The sequence below is a fragment of the Dromiciops gliroides genome, chromosome 2, assembly GCF_019393635.1.
Source record: "Dromiciops gliroides isolate mDroGli1 chromosome 2, mDroGli1.pri, whole genome shotgun sequence".
NCBI classification, from domain to species: Eukaryota; Metazoa; Chordata; class Mammalia; order Microbiotheria; family Microbiotheriidae; genus Dromiciops; species Dromiciops gliroides.
Genome location: NC_057862.1, coordinates 683,959,515 through 683,972,235, shown reverse-complemented (window position 1 = coordinate 683,972,235; position 12,721 = coordinate 683,959,515). Strand labels below are relative to the sequence as shown.

Genomic DNA, 12,721 nt, shown 5'->3' with positions numbered 1-12,721 from the left:
CTCATTATCATTAATAACCATCTATGGGCAAACATATTATCTTCCTATTATGTATCAGATGCATGATTTGGCTGTGGCAAATAGTCATTGCACACACGCATACACACACACACATGCACACAGTCACATATACACACACAAGCACACAGATGCAGATATTCTAAACAATGGGGATATGAAGGCAGAAGAGAAATACTCTTTGCCCTCAAGGAGCTACCATTTTAAGCATTAAGAGAAGAGAGGAAAAAAGAAATAGAAAAGAAAGCACCTTCCTTCAATAGCTGGCTTGCTTGCTCTGTACATTATGCATTAGAGGGATGTTCAAAGTAGAGTTAGATTAACACAGTTTGCTTCTGCATGACCGTAACCAAGTCATGCCTCCTTTGAAGCCTCAGTTTCCCTATCTGCACAATAAAGAAATTAGAATGGAATAACTGCCTGGCTAGATATATAGTGAAATTAAGGATTTTTTCCCTTCCTCATTTGGAGATTAGAGAAAAGTTTTGTTCTCTGAAGGACTGGGTGGATGATAAGATAAAATCTTGGAATTCTTACCCCACCCAACTAGAGAACATTACAAAGAATGTAATCTAAGGTGAATTAGAAGTGGACACCCCTTTTGTCTAGATTGCCCTAGGAAGAGGCAGTCTGAATAAGAGCTGATTCTCTTTGTCCAAGACTGGGTGATCAGAGACAGGCTCCTAGCCCCTCATTAGAATAAACCCACCCCTAATTATAATATTCATTCTCATTGATTGTTAATCAATCAGAGTTGATTGGACCCTCAGGAAGACCCACCCTTCCAAGGGCATATAAACAATGCATGGGTTCCATGAGGATCTTTAGCATTCAAGAGTGCCACTGATCCCTTTTATTATATGCTAGCAAAATTAATAAAATTATTAATTACCCAGAAACTATGTCTCTTGAACTTTTTATTTGTCACTTTTAGATAGATAAATGATAGGCATATAGAAACATATATATGTACAAATATCCCTACATGCATGAATAGGTACATACATACGTAGATTGATAGCATTAGCAAAATAGTGCCAAGTTTCTCATTGATCAATTAGCAAACACTGATCAGTAGCCAATACATGGGTATATTGTAGTAGATACTGAAGTAATTGTTTTGAGTTTGAGAATACTTCTATCATGACTCAGGAGACAGTTTCCATTGACATCATAAGTGTCCCTAATGATTTACAGTCACACCTGAACTGCAAAGGGTTCACTCTTATTACAGGATAGGAAAACCAGTATTGGATAATCTATTATGTTAGGGAAAGAAGTGTCAGATGAGAGAGAGAAATTAAGAATTGTCAAGAGGACTTTGGGTAATCAGAAGGGCAATAGAAAAATGGATAAGAATAGAATTTCATGACATTTAAAGAGACTCCAAATCAAGTTAAGATTAATGAAGCCAGAGTAAAGGAGTATCTGTTAAAACAGGTGTTAAAGAAGAGAGTGATTTTTCACCTGAAGGATTAAGGTGTCTAGCAGGGACAGGGAAGGATGAGAACCAATTATCTCTCTCCTTCTCAAAACTACCCCCACCTACCTACCCACATTTCCCAGCCACTAAGATGTGGAATTTCTACTTTGGCCATTTACATCTCTAATCGGCAAATTAATGTGTGACTTAAAATAAATGGGCAGAATTCTTTCCCATTTAAGAGAAACAAACCTGCCAACTGCCTGTCAACTGTTGACAACGCAGTTCCAAGACAGCATTTGGCTATAATTGTCTTCTTCAGTTCTCTCTAACATTGGCTTGTTTGTACTTATTGCAGCTGTCTTAAAAATTATAAAGACCTCTGTCCAGCATTACTCTCCTGGGAAGTCCATGACTTCCTCTCTTTGATGCTCAGCCCAGTCCCCACAGTGAGACTAAAATGCAATTAGAGAATTACCTGAGCAGCTGCCTGTATGCTAATGCCACCCCTCATCAGGAGAGGCTGGACAAATTGTTCTTCCTGGGACTTTCATCCATCAACATGAAAGACAAATTGGGTGAACAGAATGGCTCAGCCAGGTAGGCAATGCAAGACTTCAGTGAACTTTCAAACATCTAATGGAACTAATGGTGTCTTGTTACAGCTCACTAGTCTTGACTCCTGCTGCATTTTTTCCAGCTTAGATCCTGAATCATAAATTGCCCTGCAAATACACAGTCTTTTTTTTTTTTCCTTTTGCCTCTGCAGACATTCATTTTCTTACCTGCAATATGCGGCAAAAGGCTTCCTTTGGATGTCATAAGCCTGAAGCACCTCCAAAAAAGTAGAATTATAGCATCTCAGTGAAGCAAAGGAGTTTGGAGGATCATCCTACAAATGATGTAAACAGGGAGAAACAACCAAGTCATTAGCCGAGGGCTCTGAAATTTAGGGGGCATGGACAATACGTACCATCTTTTTGCAACTTGGAAGGAACTGATCTTCATACTCAATTAGTAAAAGTAATTAGTCATAATAGGAAGTTACAAGAGGGAAGTTATAAGAGGCCTTCCCCACACTTTGTGCCTATAAGTGAGTTCTTCACCAACCTGGTCCCACTTTGCTTCCTCCACTCCTAGTATGGATTCTACAAAAATGGCCTCCAAGTATTCTAGCATGTCTGTCTCCATTCTTTTCAAATGAATTCATCATTAAAAGTTTGTTTGAGAACATATTTTGGAAAGATCCCCCTAAGGTGCCCAAACTGCAAGAAACATTGCTCTCTGCATTACATTTGTACTGCAAAAGAGCAAACAGAAACCTAGAGAGGGTATGGGATGGGGCCATGATCACACTGCGAATAAGTGGTGGAGCTTCTCAGAAGGAGGGTGCGGGAGCCAGCACACACATGCTCACAAGAAGCTATTGAGAAATTTGCCTTGTGAATGTTTACACCTTAGACATCATCAAATGCTACAAATCAGGACTTGATTTATTGTTTTGTTGATTGTCTAGACTTGAGAAAATGTTAATAATATAGATTACATTTTAAAGTATTCCGTGTCGAGCTTTTTTTTTTTTTCCACAGAGAGTCGGTTGTTACACATTTACCAGCAACCTCCTGGCCCAAACTCTCCTGATTCCAGGTCCAGTGCTCTTCCCAGTCCATCACACTGAAGAAAAAGAAAAAGAAAGAGGAGGGAAGGGGATGGGAAAAGAGAGGAGGGTCATTACTGATTACGTTATAATAAAAACAATAATCCATATCCCCATGATGATTTACGGCCATAGGTCATAAGGTCATAGATTCTGGAGCTGCTAGGGACCACAGAGACTAGCTCTTCCAACTCCTTCATTGTGAGGAAATGGAGAATGGTCTCCTCTCAATAAGAATATAACAGGTACCATTTAAATTACACTCCTCTGGACCTGTTTGAAGACAAAGGTCTCAGTCCCCCTCCTTCCCCTCCAGGAAACAAGATTACATGATTCAAGGAGTCCTGAGCTTGTCTCAATTAGGTCCTTTCCTGGGCTGTGTACATATAAGGGAAGATTGAAGAAATGTCCCTGTGTCACCTCCACCACTGGTTAAGAACCCAAAGAACAATTATGGAAATTAGGGTTAGAAATACTGCGTTCTGGTTAGCTAGGTTTTGCACATAGATTTTAACCCTTGAGTAACTGACCAGTGATAAAAAAGAGGAGGGTCCATTGACATTAGGGACAAGGGGTTAAAACAGGGCCTTCGAACTTCCATTCTTTGCACCCACCAGATGCACACTGTGTGACCATTCTCACAAGAATGACAATAAATGAGCCTTTGACACATCACTGCTGCTGAGTTCCTGAGAATTATTGAGCAGGAGTCCTTTCCGTTTCCTTCATTTTATAAAGGCACTTAAACCAAAGCAATTAAATGGCTTGCTCAAGGTCATGGAGGAAGTAAGGAAACAAATGTTTATTAAGCATCTACTATGTGACAGGCACCGTGCTAAACATTGTTTACAAATATTATCTCATCTGATCTTCATAACAACCCTGGGAGGAAAGTGTTATTATCCTCATTTTTATATAGTTGAAGAAACTGAGGCAAACATAGGTTATGTGACTTGACCAGGATCACACAGTTACTAAATATCTGAGTCTGGATTTGACCTTACGACTTCCTGACTCCAGGCCCAGTGCTCTATCCACTGTGCCACCAGCTACCTCTAAAAATCATGCACCATGGATGATGTAGCCTCCAACTTTCATCCAAGGACCAGCCCAGATGACAATGGACAGGCTTATCAGCAGGATAGCTCCAAGGTGATGAGTTTTCCAGGCACAGATACTATTAAATTATAATATGCTGTCTCCACGGAGTGACAGAGAGTTAGAGTGTACCATGCACAAAGAAGTATGGAAAAGAAGGGCAGTGCTATTTTAGAGAGAGCCTTGAATGTCAGACAAAGGAAAGTGAACTTTAATCATTTAACAATAGGGGCATGACTGAGACTTCTCAGTTCATCAATGGAACTAGCCTGGGATGAGGTTTGGATGAATGGTTTACTGACACAGAGTTTTCTGTAGGAGTCTCATTCTGAGCATTGTGGTAAGAGCAGTAATCATAGTTTAGCAATAAATGTTGATTAAGCACCCATTGTGTGCCAGGCACTCTGCTAAGCAATGAGGATGCAAAGAAAGGTAAAAGATAGTCCCTGCCCTTGAGGAGCTCACAGTCTAATTGGGGAAGACAACATGCAAACAATTACATACAAATACTGTCCATCTACCTGTATGTCCATCTATCTATCTCCACACACACACATAATTATATGCATAGCTTTGTTTCATATATAGTTATATGTAGCTTATATATATCCCATATAGAACTTTAATATAACATACATTCTTTTTTTCTTTTTTTTTCTTAAATGGAACGCTTCAAGAATTTGTGTGTCATCCTTGTGCAGGGGCCATGCTAATCTTCTCTGTATCATTCCAATTTTAGTATATGTTCTGCCGAAGCGAGCACTATAACATATATTATTGAAGATAAGTAGAAAATAATAAACAGAGGGGAGGTATTAGAATTAAGAGATTGGGAAATGAAGCCTTTCTTACAGAACATGGGTTGTTGGTTTTTTTTCTTGAACTTAAAGCCAGAAGGGAGAACATGCTAGGCATGTGGGACAATCAGTGAAAATACCAGCCAAGAGGGCAGTGGCACTGCATTGAAGAATATATGGAAAGGGGGGAGAGTAAAAGGTAACTGGAAAGCTGGAAAGGAGCTAAGTGATGAAGGGCTTTAACACCAACTGAGAGTTCTGTATTGGATTCTGGTCATGAGAGGAGGCCACTGGAGTTTATTCAGTGGGGGAGATGACATAGTTATACTTGCTCTTTAGGAAAAAGTAAAAATAATAGAAGTAGGGGCAGCTAGGTGGTGCAGTGGATAGAGCACCAGCCCTAGAGTCGGGAGGACCTGAGCTCAAATCCAGTCTCAGACACTTTACACTTAACTAGCTGTGTGACCCTAGGTAAGTCACTTAACCCCAATTGCCTCACCAAAAATAATAATAATAATAGAAGTAAAGGGAAATAATCCTAATGTCAGACATTTATCTAATTATGTAAGATTTGAAACAGGCTTTACTTATATTCATAGCCCTGTGCCATAGGCACTGCAGGGATTCCTGTCCCCATTCTATAGATGAGAAATATGTGGGTCAGAGAAAAAGAATGCTTTGTTCTAGGTCACACAGCTAGAAAATGTCAAAGGTGACATTCAAACTGAAAGTTAAACACTCATTCTACTATAAATATTAGTCATAATAATTGCTAATATTTATAAGGGACATATACATGTTTAATTTTGCAAAATTTTGAAGATTTGCTAAGCATTTTACATACATTAATTATTTTAAAAGTTTTTTTTTAATTTTTTTTTTTTGTGGGGCAATGAGGGTTAAGTGCCTTGCCCAAGGTCACACAGCTATTAAGTGTCAAGTGTGTGAGGCTAGATTTTAACTGAGGTCCTCCTGAATCTAGGGCCTGTGCTTTATCCACTGTGCCACCTAGCTGCCCCTATACATTGATTCTTTTGCTTTTCACAATACCTTCCAAGGTAGGTGCTATTATCAACCTTACTTTATAAAGAAGGAAACTGAAATCAAGAGAAATTGAGGAGATTGCCCAAGGACACCAAGCTAGTCATTGTCTAAGATGGAAATTAAACCCAGATCTTCCTAGATCTAAATCAAGCACTTTGTCTGATGATGGTAGTGATTTCCTAGGGGAAGGATACCCTGATTTTAAACCTCCGCTGCATTGAGGCTATACCCATATATAGGAAAGGCTTCAGGAATTAACCCCGAGGAAAAATCAGGCCGGAGTCCCTTAGGCAATTGGATGTTGGACATCACATCCCTCTGGCAACTCCTGCGGTGGCACTGGTGCCAAACTGGATTGGCTCTGCCTCTCCTTTGGATCCACCAATGTCGAGGAGAGGGAAAACCTGCTGCATGGGCAACAGCTTGTTTTCCATATTGATCCTCCCATGCCAGAGCCCTGGAGAGGACACTCCAGGTACTCCTCATGGGGTAGATACAACACGGGATGCGGCAGTTACCGGTTATAAGTCACTCAGGAGCTGTGGCTCCCATATCAGACTGCACAGCCACACTTGTGGCCTGTGGCTCTTCAAGGCGCTGATCTGACTGGTGGAGGCCTACTACTACTACTACTGGTGGTGATGGTGGTGGTGGTGGTGGTGATGATAGCTAATATTTATGTAACAGTTTAAGGTTTGCAAAATATTATATTTCTAATAATGGAAGTCATTCTTGAAATAATGGCATAGGACCTCCACTCTAAGTAGAGAGAGGCATGGGCCAAAGAGCCTATAAGGACTAAGACAGAAATGGACTTAAGTGGCAAAATAATATTGATCAACTGGGAATACTTCTTCCCTTGATGACAGCAGGACCATAGCAAACATCCCTTCCAGAGCCATCTGGAGTCAACTTCTCAGCTATACCCTTGAAGAAAAAATTCAAACAATGACATTTTTCTGGGCATCTGTTGTAGTGCAGAGAAATCACTGCTGCCCTTGCCCCAGTCTTTCTCTAAGCTACTTTCTACTGCCTATTTTTTGTCCTCTTCTTGTCTGATATTTTCTCCTTTCTGTCCTCTCAGACTGGGAAAATAGCTACATGTGGAATTCAAAGACCAAGGCACAAATGCTGACTCAAAATTGGTGACTTATCTCTGTTGGTTTGTAGAAATGAGTTCACCTCTCTGTGCTAGTTTCCTCATCTGTGACATGAAAAGCCTGCTCGGAATGAGGTCTCTTCCAGCTCCATATAGATGATTCTATGAGCCTTCCATGGAAGCCCAACTTCTGAAAGCTTTTATTCCAGTCCACATACTCTCAGGTTTCCAAATAAATGAGATCTCCGTGATTATGATCTCAATGGGGAGGGGAGTGCTGTGTGATCAAATAGGATCCCTCTCTGTCCTATCAAATGTGAGGCACTCTGATCACATAGAGGTTCCCCTGTCCCTGGTGCTGAGAAAGATGCTTTGATGCTAGGTGTGCCCAAACTCCCCTGAAGCAGGGAACAATGATTCATGAAATCTAAGACCATTCTGAATCCCCAATTCTTACCATAACCTGAAGACCACCAGTCCTAAGCTTCCCTGGAAACATCTCTTAACTGTACTTTTTCCTTGTCCCTTATAGCAAAGTGGAAAGAACAGACCTGGATTCAAATATTACCTCTGAAGCTTACTACCTATGTGACCAGGGACAAGTCACTTCACCTTGATGGGACTAAGTTTCTGTATGTGTAAAACAAGGGGGTAGACTAGATGATCTCTGAGGGCTCTTCCTGCTCTAAATCTAAGATACTTAGCAGCTATGGGCAAAGCATTTATTCTGTAGTGAGAGAACCTGGGTTCAAATCATGCCATTAGAGTTGAGATTTGGAAACTCCCCTCTGGAGTGAGCCCAAAGGGGATGCTACTATACAAAGACAAATACTTACTAGCTATATGACCTTCAACAAATCATCTTATCTAGACATCACTTTCCTCATGTGCAAAATGAGGAGATAGGCCTCTGACTTCTCTTTCAACATTTGATCTAGTATCCTAGATAACTAGGACTACCGAGATCTGGAAGTGTGAATTCTTCCCATCATGAGGACTACCAAGATGCCTCTGCTTCCCCCATAATACTCTCTGAAATGTCTCATATCAGGCCACATATCCCTACCCTTAAGTCACCAAGTTCAAGACTCTATTGGTTTCAGCATTGCTTGTCTCTTTCTGCTTCTTCTGTGATATCCCTTTAATTATTATCAATGGAAATTGACAGAAAGGAAATACCTGCACAGGAATTATCTGGTTTAGAATGACATGTCAGCTAAGAGGCCTATGATATCAGTCATGGGTACCAGAGAATAATACAATATTTGGGTTGTATATAAGAATATTTTATGACCATACCTCTGTTTCCTTTTTTAAATTTATGATTTTTTTTTTAAATTGATGGTCATTTTCTTGACCATACCTCTGTTTCCTTTGATTTCCTATAATTGCATGTTACAGGTGTTTCTAAGATGAAATTGTGTCCAGACTCATTTGCCACAATAAAAAGCCAATCACACTGTAATGGATGAGGGCCCATCCATTAGAGTAATGCATAATTTATCTCGCCTAGTTCCAATATGCATGCATGCTTCTCAAGCCTGATTCTTGTCACATGTAAGCACACACAGGAATCCTCTACGTTGTGTCATCTTACTATGTGGTGATGCAAAACTATTTAAGTGGCTAGTGAGGCATAATTAGATGTGCATGTAAAAAGTTAAAGATTGATCTCTTTCTCTCTTACTTGGTGGATTTCAAGGGAGAAGGGAGAAATGCTGTGGTGTCTTGGATGAAGGAGGGGTATTGGATCCATTTTCCCACCTGGTCGCCATGTTTCCTGGAGAACGTGGTGATTGTTTCTTTTGGATTTATTCTTCCCTAATCTTAAATAAGTAAATATCAAGGGAGAAAGACCAGGCCATGACTTTAAGAGCTTCAAAAAGTTGAAAGACATGTTAGATGTCTAGGAACTAGAAATAGATATCAGAGTCTATTGGTAGCAGAGTCCCGTGAGAAGCCAGCCTTGATGAATGACTTGCTTAGCCTAGGCCAGCCATGAACTGACCCAGCAGTAAGTCAGCATATCCTATGAGGAACTGAATAATTAATTCACTGATTCTGCTACATGCAGAAGTGAATTTGATGGGAGACACAACAGGAAAAAAGGACTCCTAGGACCAAGAGGTGCTCCTCAGGCATATGTATGGCAGTATTATTTCAAATGTAAGCCCATTCTCCCTAGGAATATTGAAAAACTTCAGAAGGGAACATATGCTTCTAATGAGGGGAAGGGATCAGGTATGCCCATCATTTTGAATTTCAGTCCACTCTCCTCAGGGACTAAATATGTGCAGCAAGGAGAGTGTGCCCATGTTGGGGGGATTTTTAGATGCTCTTATCCCTGCTGTACATTCTTAGCAAATATCTCTCTATAGAAGCTAATCAATATCAACTGGTTAGTAGATATCGGGGGCATCTCAATTAATGAATTGATATGGGGGAACACACCATAGAGTGTCCTATGAGAAGAGCAAACCCCTTTGGGTTGCCTCTATAACCCTGAGGAGAACAATAGGCAGCCCACCTGCTAGCCAAGTTTAAGTTGGTAGAGGAAACCCAGGGTGATGATAAAATATAAAGACACTTACTCGTGTGCCCTTGGATAAGTAACTGAATTTTTATGACCCTCATTCTCTTAATCTATAAAATAAGGGGATTGAACTCAATTGATTCAAAGGTGCTTTCCAGCCCCAAATCTCTGATCCCAATGTGTTCTGACCTTTTCAGCCTTTCTCAGTTTTCTGATATTGGACCCAATTGTTTCTCTGACTCAACCCATCTATTATTCTTTGCTTTCACTATGTATACTATCTCCCCCAATCAGAATGGAATTTCTTTCAACCAGGAATGTCTCCTTTTTCTATCTGTATTCCCAGCACTTGGCCCAGTTTTGGCAAATATCAATAAATGTATATATTAATAACTGCTCTTTGATTCAAGATTTCTAACTCATCTTTGATCTTTTTATCTAACTCATTTCCCATTTTTTTAGTGAGGCAATTGGGGTTAAGTGACTTTTCCAGGGTCACACAGCTAGTAAGAGCTAAGGGTCTGAGGCCAGATTTGAACTCAGATACTCCTGACTCCAGGGCCGGTGCTCTATCCACTGTGCCACCTAGCTGCCCCTCATTTCTCATTTTTAACCAGTTAGCAATTCCTATCTTCTTCCAAAATGTTTCTCGTGTGTCCTTGATTCTGCATTCCCATCCATACCACAATAATTCAGACCCTCATTTTCCTTCCTCTAGATCATCTTCCCACCAGCCTCTTAATGGCCTTCCTGACTCCCACCTGCCACACATCTAATCCATTCTTTTTTTTTTTTTTTTTGCGGGGCAATGGGGGTTAAGTGACTTGCCCAGGGCCACACAGCTAGTAAGTGTTAAGTGTCTGAGGCTGGATTTGAACTCAGGTACTCCTGAATCCAGGGCCAGCGCTTTAACCACTGCGCCATCTAGCTGCCCCCTAATCCATTCTTGATCCCACAATCAAATTACAAATCGCATCTCTAATCATGTCACTTCTCTGCTTAATAAATTTTATTGGCTCTTTGAGCTGGACTCTTGGGTCACCTGATTTGAAAAGACTGGCAGTTGTATTTTATGGTGAAGAAACTCCTAGCTGCCCATAGTAGTGGTAAATTACTTCTCCAGGCTATAAATGAGTGTCAGGGAATTTTTCTGATTCTCGTCATTGGTAAAGTGCCTTATTAGAGACGAGCCCCATAGCATTTCTGAGGGAGTGTGTGTGCATGTGTGTGTGTGTCTGTGTGTGTGTGTGTGTGTGTGTGTGTGTGTGTGTGCGCGCGCGCATGTCAGAATTTGAGTGTATGTATGATGAGATTAAGATTTGGTTAGAGTGAATGTGTGAAAGCTGAAGAAATCTGTGGCTATATGTGTTTTGGTCAATTATGAAGTCCCTAGCCCCAAATTATGTGAAGGGAGCATTTCAGGAAGTCAGGTTTCAATCTCCAGATGTTTTAGCTTGCTCCCTGGGAAACATGACTGTTTAGAAAATGTATGGGATAACTGAAAAGTATGACTGTGAATAGAGGCAGATATTCCCAGTGTGTGCATCTGGGAACATTGAGGCTACAGAGTCCCCACATTTAAGGTCTATGATGACAAAGTCCTAGAAGATATAGATATCTGAATGTCATTCTTCTGAACCCCAAGTAGTCTCTGTAATAAATCAAAATGGATTTATTAAGTATCTATTGTGTACTGGGACCTATGCTAGATCTTGGGGTCACAAAGTGAATATTCCCTACCTTCAAGGAGCTTACAGTCAACAAAGGAGATATTTATATAGATAGGCATGTAGAAGATATATACCAAGTAGATACAGGCTATCTTTGGAAAGGAAGGCATTAGCAGCAAAGGTCTCCTGCACAAGGTGTTAATTGAGTTGAGTCTAAATATAGGTTAAGAGGGACACACTCCAGGCAATGGCATGGAGATGGGAGATTTATGAATGAAGAAGAGTAAGTAGACCAAGATGGCTGGATTGTTGAGTGCATAGAGGGGAATAATGTATAAGAAGTCAGGAGGAGTAGGAAGGGGGCATATTGTAAAGAGTTTTAAATGCCAGTTTGCATTTGATTTTAGAGGTAGCTACTTGAGTTTATTGACTAGGGAGAGTAAAATGATCAGCCTAGTGCTTTAGGAAAATAACTTTGTTGACTGAGTGGAGGATGGATTAGTTTGGGAAAGACTTGGAATATCAAGAGATGGTGCCAAATGGACATTAGAAAAGGGAAAGAACTGAGGGCACTTTGAAAGTGACTGCCAAGGCAACAAGTATTTACTAAACATGTACCATATTCCAGTCAGTAGCCAGCGCCTGTAGCATCAGTTTGAAGAGTCTTCAGTAGTGAAAACTAAGAATAAGAAAAAAAAGTTAGCAGAACAGGGAACTCAGAAGGATCAGAGATTGCTTAGCTGCTGAAAAAAATTGGTTCCTTGGGGGCAGCTAGGTGGCACAGTGGAAAAATCACTGGCCTTGGATTCAGGAGGACCTGAGTTCAAATCCAACCTCAGACACTTGACACTAGCTGTGTGACCCTGGGCAAGTCAGTTAACCCTCACTGCCCTGCAAAAAAAAAATGGTTTCTTCACGTGGAAGCAAGGGAAAGAATGTTCAGGTCAAACAATAGTGGAGACTAAGGCTTAGGATAAGGGAAAAGAGGCAACATAACACTGGGATTCATTATTGTTGGAAGTTGAAAGGTTGTGTAAGTTCTTTCCTTGGGGACCAAGAGTTAAGATCAGACCCTAACATCCTTGCAAGCTTTGGGATAGAGCATGGTAAGAGAAAAAGCAAAAGGAGGAAACTAACTTGAAAGGCAGCCAGGTGTGATCAGAACATGCCGTTCTCCTGATGAAGAAACTCCAGTGGCTCCTCATTACATCTAAAAGAATTAGGGAATCATGGAATTTTGGGTTTGAAAGGAATTTAGTGACTGTATAATTCAACCTGGATTACAAAGGGATCCTAATATAACATGTCTGACAAAGGGTCATCCAGCCTTTGGTTGGATGCCTCCAATGATGGGGAGACCCCTTATCACCTCATAAAGCAGT

General features: G+C 40.6%; 1 non-coding gene across 1 annotated transcript; it reads right to left on the bottom strand.

Moving 5' to 3' along the window:
- Positions 1-4,852: 4,852 nt before the first annotated feature.
- LOC122744844 lies at positions 4,853-4,959 on the bottom strand. Its single transcript, XR_006355185.1, has one exon. It is a non-coding gene; the product is annotated as a U6 spliceosomal RNA (small nuclear RNA).
- Between the last annotated feature and the right edge of the window lie 7,762 nt (positions 4,960-12,721).